The sequence below is a fragment of the Podarcis filfolensis genome, assembly GCF_964270895.1.
Source record: "Podarcis filfolensis genome assembly, chromosome: 5".
Classification (NCBI taxonomy): domain Eukaryota; kingdom Metazoa; phylum Chordata; class Lepidosauria; order Squamata; family Lacertidae; genus Podarcis; species Podarcis filfolensis.
Window position 1 is genome coordinate 77,309,016 of NC_139608.1, and position 10,493 is coordinate 77,319,508.

Below are 10,493 nucleotides of genomic sequence, written 5' to 3' on the forward strand. Positions count from 1 at the left end.
CCCTGCACATATGGAATTTCTATATAATCCATTTATATAGATTGTTATTAAAGTAGTATCGAAATTGTATTAATTAATAAATAAATTAATATAAGTCCTGTTGAATTCAAGGGGACTTACTTCTGAGTAGACCGCTATAGGATTGCACTGCTGATCTCTTCCAAGGGCTTGGTAGGAAATCATACAGAGAATATTTCATGTCTCTGTCTCCCTACCCTTCACCCCACTATGACTTTTAGTCTAGGCAAGCATGATGACATCATAGCTCCACATCATCAAATCAGGCCTGACTACACGAAAATAGAATGAACCTAAATCAGAGTGAGGGCATTGTTCTCACTATAAGCAGGCTTCCAACAATTCTATGCAGCCAATCAGATTTACAGCACAATCCTGTGTCCACACAGTCCTGTTGACTTTAATTGGGCTTGCTCCCAAGTATGTATGGTTAGGTTTTCAGCCTTATTTATTATCTTATTCAAAATATGACCGACCCACCCTTTGTCCACGGATTCCAGGGCAATGTTCAATAATCATGATATGCATACAATAAAAGACAACACCAAGAAACCCAAGCATAGTGGCACCAATGAGTAGAAATCTATTTGTTGGGAGAGGGACTCTGGTTCTGTGGCAGAGCAGATGTGTTGGGTGCATAAGGGCTTCCAGGTTCAATCTCTGCCATCTCCAATTAAAAGTAGATGGTGGGGAAGACCATCCTAAACAAATAAATGCCACCATCATCACCATCTGCTCAATATACTGTGGTTTACGTGCTATGTTCATCTTTTTTTCTTTTTTTAAAAAATGACCTGGATTCCTCTCAAGCTTCTTACTCTGGGGTAGTATTACTATTCAAGATGTAGTTTGTGAATTCATGGTCTGTAGAACTGCAGTGTAGGCCTTTAAAAACATGAAATCTCTCCCTTCCTCAGCATACATAAACAGATCAATAAAAGGATGTGGGGCAAAGTAGAAATCAGACATTGGCAAATCCATCATCACTATATTATCCTACTCAATAGCAATTGATTTGGGGTTTTGGAGTTCCAGACTTAAATGAGAGTTGTAAACTCAGAGGCTGTAAAACAAATACAGGGAAGTTAGGGTAATGCATGCAGATTGCCCTGGTTCCATTCTGTTCTATTGCTATTCTCCCCATTCTATGACATGTCATGCACTTTTCCAGCTTTCTTCCTGGCAAGGAAGGAGAATTTTAGAAAGGAAAGTCCTAATTCCCTGGAAAAATAAAATGTTTATTCCTTTTGAGATTCTGTTTAATGCTATGTTTCTGGAAGAGCATATCGGCACTGCTAAAAAGATCAAAATTATTTTAAATGATCCCCCCACCCCAGCAAAGGTCATCCAAAAGACCTTCTTAAGAAGAAGAGGAAACCTATTTATTCCCTTGCTAACCTCTCAAAGCAAGGGAATAAATAGGTTTTTTCTTCTTCTTCTGAAGGTCTTTCGGATGGCCTTTGTTGGGGTGGGGGGACGCGGGTGGCGCTGTGGGTTAAACCACAGAGCCTAGGACTTGCCGATCAGAAGGTTGGCGGTTCGAACCCCTGCAACGGGGTGAGCTCCCATTGCTCGGTCCCTGCTCCTGCCAACCTAGCAGTTTGAAAGCATGTCAAAGTGCAAGTAGATCAATAGGTACCGCTCTGGCAGGAAGGTAAACGGCATTTCCGTGTGCTGCTCTGGTTCGCCAGAAGCGGCTTAGTCATGCTGGCCACATGACCCGGAAGCTGTACGCTGGCTCCCTCGGCCAATAAAGCGAGATGAGCGCCGCAGCCCCAGAGCCGTCCACGACTGGACCTAATGGTCAGGGGTCCCTTTACCTTTACCTTAATGTCTCAAAGGAGTAGTGTTCTCCTCTCCTTCTGTGGACGGTGGTGTTTTACAAAAAGATGCATGTGTGTGTGTGTACATGTGTATGTATACTTTATTCCAGCACACCTCTATACTTTTGCAGAAGAGGAACACTTAACAAAATTATAGCAAGAAATTAAGCTTTGTTTTTCCTTCGGGGAAAGCAGATTTTTTTTTTTTTAAAAAAGGACATTTATAAATAAATTTTCCTTCTGTCACAATTAGTGGGGACACCCACTACCAAGGAAGGGTGATAGTCCATGCCAGAATGGGCTGGTGGTTCCTGGTTCCTTAGACAGGCAGGATGGCAAAGTAAGAACACTTGAAGGGACAAGTGTGAGTTTAGTACCATGGACAGTGCTCTTGCAGCAAATGTCAAATACTGTATCCAAGCCATGTAGCGCAACAAAAGCGAGGCAAAAATTAAACCAGAACCTTGGTGTTATAAAAATTTTCAGGACGTTGTGGGGCATCCCCTGATTGGAAACAAAGAAACTTTTGCTGGTGGAAATAGTATGGAAAGCAGGATCGCGTATAACCAACTTGATACAATCATGAGCAGAAATCACCATGAAAGCACAATAAAAAGGCATCTGGTATATTTTGAAATGAAGTAAACGATGGAGAAATTTCTCCTGGCAGAAGCTAACTTTATAAAGCCAGATATTTCTGCAAACACTGGCACTTACCCACCATCACTTTTTTTTTTAACCCGCACAGATGAACTATCCTTCTAGTTCATTGCTTTGCTGAAGTACTCTCCCTGAACAGCTTTTCTCTGTCTCTTATTTGCTATTGTATTTCTCGAGAACAACAAGTCCAACAAACTGCACCTGGCTATGATTAATTATTTAGCCCCAGGATGTGGCAGATGAACAAGATAACTAATTCATTTCAAGGGAGGCACCAGAGGTACTTATTTAGGTTTTAAATAGAGGGGGAAATGAGTTTCCTATAATGGGTTGTTTTTTGAACAACCGGGGGCGGGGGTAAGGTTCCTGTGAAAGCATTTCAAGAGTTGACTTTGTTTCACTTAAATAAGCAATAGTAAAAAGATCCCCACAGGTATAGGAAGAGTGGCACAGGCTGGCAGGATTAGAACAAAACTTTCTCAAAGGGCAAGCATAGAAAAAGCCCCTATGTTTGTGTTGGAAGCTGATTCAAAGTTCTCTGTGACCCCAAACAGGAAAAAAACATATTACAGCCTTTCCAGATAGTTGATAGAGGTAAGGAAAAGGTAAAGGACCCCTGGACAGTTACGTCCAGTCAAACCTGACTATGGGGTGTGGTGCTCATCTCGCTTCAGGCCAAAGGAGCCGGAATTTGTCTACAGACAACTTTCTGGGTCATGTGGCTAGCAGGACAAAACCACTTCTAGAGCAACAAACACCGTGACAGAAACCAGAGCGCACAGAAACACTGTTTACCTTCCCGCCACAGCAGTACCTATTTATCTACTCACACTGGTGTGCTTTCGAACTGCTAGGTTGGCAGGAGCTGGGACAGAGCAATGGGAGCTCACCCTGTCACACGTATTTGAACTGCTGACCGATAGAACCTGACATTGAGTGACCATTTCAGAACAGTAGGTGTCTAAAGGGGCCTTCCCCTACCTGCTTTCCCCTCCCCCCAGCCAGGAAGTGTACTAAAATGAGTGTTGTTATTTTTAAAATGCGCCATGATTATATGTGCAGAAAATGGGAAATTGCTATGTTCTGCACACTCTCTCTGCTTGTTCTCTGCCCACCCCACCCTTGCCTAAAAAATTCTGTTACTATCCTTTTTGCTGAAATAATTCAATTATGCAAATACGTATTTGCATGCATTTCTGGCAGCAAGACTAGCAAAATCTGGACATAAGGCTGGAATTCGTGCAAGTGTGGGTGGGAGAGATTTAACTAGCTACAATGGCCTAGGAGTACTGTAGGCCAGCACTAGACATTCCTTAAGAGGCACATCTGCCACCAAAAACAGCCCCATTTTATTACAACAACCCCGTGAGACTAGGCTAGGCTGAGAGTAGGTGACTGGTGGGGGATAGTTTCTAGCGACACTTTGTCCATGCAGAAACTGCATTTTCAGAGTATTAGAAATTAAGGTCCCTTTCCCAGTGAGTGCAGGTTAAGAGAGGCAGTTCCTCCAGAAGGTGCTCTCCTTAAAAAGAAATCACAAGAGAGCATGATTTCCAGAGAGTAAGTGTCGGCATAAGGGTCATGGAGCTCACAAACCCATAAGAGCAAAGTTTCATGGTTTTGTCACTGGTGCAACCATGCAGTAGATTATCTGCCAAGAGCTGCAACAAATTGAAGTCCACTTCATTTTCTCATTTAATTAATGAATAAGGCACTGGAGCGCAACTTTTGAGGAAGGGAATGGTGCAACACAGTGGGAGGAATGGATCTCAGCTGACGAGCAACCAAATGTGCTTATTTTGATAGGAAAAATGAGAGGATCCTGTAAGATTACTACTATGTTCCTGAGCTAGAGACAGCTGGAGGAAGGAGGAAATTAATTTTTGTTGAATTTCTGAATTGCTTGTGAGTTCGGCTACTCCACCACCTCAAGCAAACTTTGGATAGGAAGGGAGGAACAGTGGCTGTGTAATGCCTGGTTTTCCTTCCATTTATCTCCGTATTCAGGATTTCATAATTACATTGGCAGGGAGGGAGATTAGATAGTCATTAGATAACAACCAATATTCTTGAGAAGCTTTTTCCACAATGATACAAGCAAGTTTCATTAGCAAACATCAGAAACCCAGAGCGGTCAAATAATCAATCACTCTGAGAATTGTACTCCCTGAGGGAAACAGGAGGCCCCTAACAACTCCCAACACCCTTCGTAAAATAAACCCCCCAAGATTTGGGGTGGTGACTGTTTAAAGTGGTAAGATACTGCTTTGAATGCATTGCTCAGTTGACACAAAATATGGGCACAAGTCCCCTATTCCACATTTTTTCTCATATGCCTATCTGGTGGGTTTTAACACATCAGGGGGATGCAACCTAATGAAACAGGGTGTGGGGCTGCATGATTTCCCCCCTCAAAAATGTATCTCCACCCAGAATTTCTAATTGATTCTAACAAAATGCCCAGCACTTAACTCAAGGGAAAACCAATGAATGAGCAAGTACAATTCTTGATGGTTGCTTAAACTTGTAAAGCAAGCTTGACTAGGAAACAATTGTAGGAAGTATCACATGGCTCTTCATCGTCAGTTGGTGTAAGGAACACTCCTTGGTTATTACTGTCAGTTTGCATTCCTTAGTACAGAAAGTATTGATCTGATGTGTAGAGATCTTTCCTATTCTAATTAATTCAAGAGGGTTCTGGAAGCTTCTCTGTGAGAAAGAAACAAACAGAAGGTTAATGATGTTTGGGTTATTCCTTCTGGGAAGCTGAGTACAGCTGGCTTAAACTGGTTCTGTTATCTCTTCTGTCAAGGTCATGCTGACTAATAATAAGGCCAGAAGGAGCCTGGGTTTCCCTTTCTCTTTCTATCTCTCCTCCTTCTGGTGTGGTGTTCTGTACATAGTATGCTTAGTGGCAAGGTTTAGACTTATTATAAGTCATTGTAAGTTTAAGTTAAGTCTGCTGCAACGGGATTTCTTATGGACAGTGCCAATCCTGAATGTATTGGATTTGTGACCATGATGCTCATTTGCCTTCAGTCGCAGTAAAGCTCTGCTGGATGAAATATTAATTGCCTCTGGTCTTTTTTTTTGGGGGGGGGATCCTGCAACGTGTTTAAGTTTTTACTCTGCTAACTATACATTGGAATCTGCTCTGGATCAATATTGAGCAGAATGCCATGACAACTATACAGGTAGTTCCTCCTTTTGCCAGAGCTGAGTAAGGGTTGCAGCTGTGGACTCCCCACCCAATACCCCTCAGCTCACCAGTTTTGGGTCGATATACAATGGTACCTCAGGTTACATACGCTTCAGCTTACATACGCTTCAGGTTACAGACTCTGCTTAACCCAGAAATAGTGCTTCAGGTTAAGAACTTTGCTTCAGTATGAGAACAGAAATCGTGCTCCGGCGGTGCAGCAGCAGCAGGAGGCCCCATTAGCTAAGCTGGTGCTTCAGGTTAAGAATGGACCTCCGGAACGAATTAAGTACTTAACCCGAGGTACCACTGTACATGGAATGTGATATCAGAACAAAGGGATTTAGAAGGCTAAAAACAAAACAAAGAACCAACTTCTGTTTGTGATGGATAAGTGCTACTGAAGCAGAAAGAAATAATGAGCAACAGGTAGCAAGTCGAAAGGATTAAGGATGAAGACCCGCAGTGGGGGGAGTGGGAAGTGACACATCCAATGATGCACTTTCTGGGTTGTTGTTTTCCCTCCTCTATGAATGCGATGGGCATTTATCGGAAAAGACTCAGAGCATGTGCATTTCAAAAGAAGCGTGTAGCAAACAGGAGTATGAGAGACTTGATCTAATCAGCAAACTGACAGAACTGCTTAACTCCCAGGGCACAGAGCTCGCTGCAAGGACAGATTCGAGCATGGAAATATACTGCAGGAGGAAAGGGAGTCTATGGCAGAGAGGAAGAAACAAGGTATGCAGGCTGACTTCAATAGCCGAGGCAATTTGTAGTGAAGTGAAAGATATATGGTTAGAAATATTACAGGAAATTACAGCCGCACTCCAGGGCAGGATAAGGTGGCAGGTCTGGAAAGCTTCAGGAGAGTGGATATTTTTTTTTAAAAAATGCCTTTTAAAAAATCCACCCTAGAATAGCGATCAAGGAGGATTTGAATTACCTTTGTCCTGACTGGAGTAAAAAAAAAAAAAAAAATCAAATGGCACAGAAAGGACATTTATTGTGCAAGTTGCTCTTGGGCTGGTTTTTTATTTTTAGCCCCTCTTTGGTACAGAGCTGTGCAAAATGAATTAGAATCATAAGCACCGGCAGAAAAAAGGTTGACTGATCAAAATATGATCAAACTGGATGTTTTTCATACAGGTTGGGGTCCGTCAAGGTTTTTGCACACACAAGGAGTCACCTAAAGCAACTGTGGAAGTGGTGTTGAAGGAGGGGAGCAGCAAGCAGACCATAGATTGCAGTCAATGATTGTATGGAGACATTTTTCATCTGGGAGGTGAAAAGTAGTTACAGTTGAATCTAGTCCACCCTTTACTGGAAAAAGGAGGGTGGGGAGAAGCCAGGTTATTTTGCTAAATTGAAATACGGGACCACTCAAGTGATAAATAGGAAGTTTTCCATAAGATGGGGGGAAATAAGAGGGCTGGGTAGGATGGCATGTCTCTTTCCTGATTCAGCACAAATGTGGAAAAAAGCGATTCTTACCCACTTGGCATGCCGCTCCCACTTTTGCTGACCTCACTGGGATAGACAGTCCAAAGGTAAACGTGGGTGGCACTGTGGTCTAAGCCACTGAGCCTCTTGGGCTTCGTGATTCAAAGATTGGAGATTCAAATGCCTGCGATGGGGTGAGCTCCCATTGCTCTGTCCCAGCTCCTGCCAACCTAGCAGTTCGAAAGCATGCCAGTGCAAGTAGATAAATAGGTACTGCTGCAGCGGGAAGGTAAACAGCATTTCTGTGCATTCTGGTTTCCATCACAGTGTTCCATTGCACCAGAAGTGGTTTAGTCATGCTGGCCACATGACCTGGAAAGCTGTCTGTAGACAAACTCTGGCTCCCTCGGCCTAAAAGTGAGATGAGAGCCGCAACCCCATAGTTGCCTTTGACTGGACTTAACCGTCCAGGGGTGCTTTACCTTTATCAAACCTTTAGACAGTCCAAATATATGTGCACATACAGCTTAGTACTTCTTCAGGCAGTGCATAGCCAACATCTAAAACTCACAGCCACAAGACATGGAGGTGGGCAGCAATTTGGATGGCTTTAATGAGAATTTGATAAATTCGTGCCTCTGATAGCACTTGCTGGAAACTGCAGGTGAAGAGAATGCTGTTGTCCTCAGGTCCTGCTTTCTAGCTTTCTACAGGCACCTGGTTGGCCACTGTGAGAACGAGATACTAGACTAGACGGTTCATCACCCTGATTCAGCAGGGCTCATCTTAGGTTCAGCGTGCTGAGCTGAAAATGGCATGATGGTTTTCCCCATTAAATTAAGAAATCAGCCCCACATTTGCTGCCTAAGTGCACTTAAATGTAGATGTGTAAATGGAATTTGCAGATTCCATCCTTGCCTGCACATGTGAGGCCAGAAGAGGTGGATCTGGCACCCTGGATTTGGGAAACAGAAGGAGATGAACTTCATTTACATGCACGCAAACACACAGAGTAGAGGCTGGTCCATTTGGGTGAATGGGGAACTGCTCTACCACTCTCAACTTGTTCACAGCCAGCACTCATCTGCCTGCCTTCCTGTTTACAATCTGTGCAGGGGATGACATTGGCTGTGAACTTGCTCCTTGTAGTCCCTGTAGAATGTAACAGGGAAGAAGGGAGGACAACACTAGACTTAGCTAACTCTGGCTGTCATGGGCTGTAGCTCTGTCCTGTGCTGGTCTCCCTGTCCTCTGCCCCACCAATCCAAATAGATACAGTGGTATCTTGGAAGTCAAACGGAATCCGTTCCAAACTTCCAAAATGTTTGGAAACCAAGGTGTGGCTTCTGATTGGCTACAGGAAGCTCCAGCAGCCAATCAGAATCCATGGAAGCCATGTCAGACATTCGGGTTCCAAATAATGTTCACAAACTGGAACACACACTCCTAGGTTTGCTGCATTCAGGAGCCAAAACATTCGACTCGCAAGGCATTTGGGATCCAAGGTACGACTGTACTACTGTTCCTCCTCTCTCTCTCTCACACACACACCTGTTGGGATAGACTGGGAGTGATATATCACCTGATCTAGACCCCAAAAGGAAATATTATATAGTGTATTTAAAGTCCAGTTTACAACAGAGCAATAAACCACAGTACATCTGAAGAAATGTGAACTTTTTAAAAAAACAACACACAGATCTTTATTTTAAATTTGCTTCCAAAATGTGGGGCAGGGAAATGAAATTATACCCAAAAAAAAGAAAGAAAAGAAAAGAAAAGAAAAGAAAAGAAAGAAAGAAAGAAAGAAAGAAAGAAAGAAAGAAAGAAGGAAGACAAGCAGTTTCACTCATTCAAATTCTGATCTGGAAACACAGTTAGCCATCCCCAAAGCTGCCAAGCTTTTGGTGATTATATTTATGTTTATATGGATGAACATGTATTGCAGGGAGGCCTTCATTCTTCTGATATTTTAGACCTTTTCATGCCAAGCTGTCTGCATACCCATGATATTCTTGTTCTGTTGCACCAATTCATGCCTGCTCTGTCTTGATGGTTAACCCTTTAATGCCTAATCCACTTCCAGATCATGAGTGACATGTTCCTGGGCAAGAACAAATAACTGTTTGGGCGGCCTTTGAACTACAAATCCACTATGCGTGCAACTGCGAGTAAAACATGCGTGCACATAATTATTCAGGGCTTTGAGCTGAAGGGAGCATTCAGAGACAAAAAAGAGAGGACAGAACTGCAATACAAATTAAATCCGCTGAAATTCATACCAAGAGATGGATTTTCCACGACAGCGTGCTGCTCACAGCAAATAATGGAATGGAAAACTGAATTGCTCCTATGGATTTTGCAGATGCTGTCACCTAAAGAATTACGAGTGAAAGGCAGCATTTCCAGTGCTGGAGAAGAGTGTGCAAAAAATGCTGGTGGTGAGTTTATATTTGCATGTGTGCTTGCATGCGAGAGTGTTTGCATGAGTGTGTGACTTCATGTATGCATGTCAGAGAGAAAGAGAGCGAGAGAGTGTTGGGTGCCTGTATGTCAGGTAAATGTATGTATATATGTATGTATGTGCGTGCGTGCGTGCGTGCATGCCCTATTTGCAACAGCGGAGTGTACACCCTGGGGTGCCTGGGGTGAGCACGCAGGGCATGCCCCAAAGGGGGTGGGGCACAGAAGGCGCCCTCTGCGGATCACAGTTCAGGTTAGGATAGGGGCAGGGAAACTGCAGGTGCTTCGCAGCCAAGGAGAGTGGGCAGCAGCATTGCTGCCGACTCTCCTGCTCTCAGCCACTGGGTCAGAAGTGACTTGGTGGTACAACTGCTGCAGTAGCTGAGAAGGCCTGACCCAGGTGCGGTGGAGCTGCGCCAGGCACAAGCGCTGCAGCCGAAGCTCAGCTCCTTCTGGCACAGAGTCAGGCTCCAATGAAGGAGCCTCCTGTGGAGGCACCTGCTTGCACCCCCTCTCAAAATTGGGCCCGGGACCACGGCACCCCTCTGCTTGCTGCCCATTCCAAATTGCCCAGCTGAAGCCTTCTTAGAGGGGTAGTTGGTTGCAGACCTGTTTGCTATGCTTTGCTCCTGTTGTTTGCAATCTGCAGCTGGTTCCTCTCCCCCCTCCCACAAGCAGTGGTGTAGCTCAGTCGCCCGGCAAGCCACCCATTGGGCGGGGCGAGCTGGGGCAGGGTGTGCTGCATCGAACCTCACCACCCCACCCCCCAGCTGTAGGGTGGCTGAGGGAGAGGCGGTGGGCATATGCAAGCCCCACGCTGCCGTTTTGGCCAGCATGGAGCCTGCAGGTGCCCGAGCCACCGCATCATATAGCCCATAGCCATTTTG

General features: G+C 44.3%; 1 long non-coding RNA gene across 1 annotated transcript; it reads left to right on the forward strand.

Annotated features, from left to right (window-relative positions):
• The first annotated feature begins 6,221 nt into the window (after positions 1-6,221).
• On the forward strand, positions 6,222-9,420 carry LOC310763051. Its single transcript, XR_014548432.1, has 3 exons — positions 6,222-6,441; positions 6,850-6,985; positions 9,230-9,420. It is a non-coding gene; the product is annotated as an uncharacterized lncRNA (long non-coding RNA).
• The last annotated feature ends 1,073 nt before the right edge of the window (positions 9,421-10,493 follow it).